A 1,819-nucleotide genomic window follows, 5' to 3' on the forward strand; every position below is an offset into this window, starting at 1 on the left:
GTGTCACGCTGCTGCCGGCGCCCACCCTCACGCCCACCCCCACCCCCGCAGAGATGTCGCACACCCTACCTTCATCTCCTCCCTGTGCTGGACCAGCCTGATGATGTCGTCCTCCCATTGCTGCGTCTTCGGCACTGCCCCCTGCCTCTGTTATGAGGTGACGAACATTCCTGCGGGAGGACAGGGCTCAGACGCTGGGGCCGCTCCGAAGGCCCTGCAGCTCCCCCTGCCGTGTCCTGGCCTCCCACTCACTGATGGCATCTCTCCCTCCAGTAATGGATGAGTCGCAATTCCTGTTTCTTCACCAGCTCACTCAGGACCGCCGTCTTCTCCCGGTGGCCCATAATGCCACTCTGGAGCCAAAATAATGGGGTCACATCTCGGCAGCAACCTGCCCTCAGGTAGCATTTTCAAGTCATGGCGAAGCTGGAGGTGAGTCCTGGCATGGGCCAGCTTCCCTATGACTTCCTCAGGGCCCGGTGGGTCTCCCCACTCACAGACTCGCCTCCAGTCCCTGGGGCTGGGACCGCTGCCTCTGGCTCCTTCTGGGCCGAGGCCGCCCAGTGAGCCAGGCGCTGGCAGCACACCCTCTGCTCTTTCACCCGCTCTCAGAACCGTGCCTGCTCCTCCTGGGCACTGGCTCCAGCGGAGCTGAAAAATGCCACCTGAGGGCAAGACGTGCGCATTCTTATAGGGGCATACACAGAACCAATGGGGCAGAGAGGTGGAGCGCAGCCCCTTCCCTTGGGGCCTCAGAGAGTGCACCTGTTGCTCACAGGGGAAATGGTGTCTGACCACTGGCTCTCGGAAGGGGTGAGGGTGCAGAGAAATCAGAAGGCAGGGAAAGTAAGAGCATAAAGGGGTTTTCGAGGGACCAGAGAGGAAGGTGGCAAAATAGGTGCAGGGGGAGTCAGGCTCACCATGGCCTCCCAGCTGTCCAGGTCCTCCTCCTCACTGTCCAGATGTCCTCCTCCATCTCCTGTGGGGGGTGGCCAGAGGGCTCCTCAGACAACCCAACAAGGCAGGTATTGTGGGCCCAACTCTATCCCCACCCTCACTATGTAACCCTGAGCCAGCCCTCCCCAGAGAGGAAATGAGCTGCTGTTCTTTCTTTTTCCTTTTAAGAACCAAGATCTTGCTATACCGCCCAGGCACAGTCCCACTACCGGTCGGTGCAGGAGTTCTGACCTGCTCCGTTTCTGACCTGGGCCAGTTCAGCCATCCTTAGGCAACTTGGTGGACCCCGCTCCCAGGAGGTCACCATATTGATGCCGAACTTAGTGCAGGCACCCAGTCAGCATAACGACCAGCTGTTCTAAAGGTCTCTTCCAACTCCTCAATCCTATGCTGCTCACAGTCCCCCCTTCCTCCTGGGGCTCTCTCCTCTTCCTCTGAGTGGTCTCCCGTACCTTTGCCAGGGAGAGCCATGAGGTTCAACGGGGCATTCAGCTGCTGGCTCTGCTGGCTGGCAGCTTCCAGGTGCTCCTAAGGGGCCAGGAAAGAGTGAGAAGGCACGGAGTTTGCCAGGTCGTCCCCCTCACAGCCCCGTCTTCAGCAGCTCCCTCCCCTAGGTCTCCTGCAACTTTTGGCAGGCCATCTCGGCCACCGGTTTGCCCCAAGATTCCTGCTGCTGCAGCTGGTTCATTAGCTGGGTCTGCTGCAGTAACTGCCTGTGCAGCGCCTCCTTCTCAGAGGTCAGCTGCTGATAGGCGGCCACCTGCTGCTGATAGGTGGCCACGGACTGCTGCAAGTGACCCAGGTGATGGTCTGGCTGCTGCTGCAGACTCTGAGCCTCTTGCCTCTTCAGCTCCACCTACAG

The 1,819-nt window shown here is 60.0% G+C and overlaps 1 pseudogene; it reads right to left on the bottom strand.

The window, feature by feature from the left end:
* Positions 1 to 1,744, bottom strand: part of LOC113221183 — a 2,414-nt pseudogene extending 670 nt beyond the window's left edge.
* Positions 1,745 to 1,819: the final 75 nt, after the last annotated feature.

Source organism: Piliocolobus tephrosceles, unplaced genomic scaffold (assembly GCF_002776525.5).
Source record: "Piliocolobus tephrosceles isolate RC106 unplaced genomic scaffold, ASM277652v3 unscaffolded_21612, whole genome shotgun sequence".
NCBI classification, from domain to species: Eukaryota; Metazoa; Chordata; class Mammalia; order Primates; family Cercopithecidae; genus Piliocolobus; species Piliocolobus tephrosceles.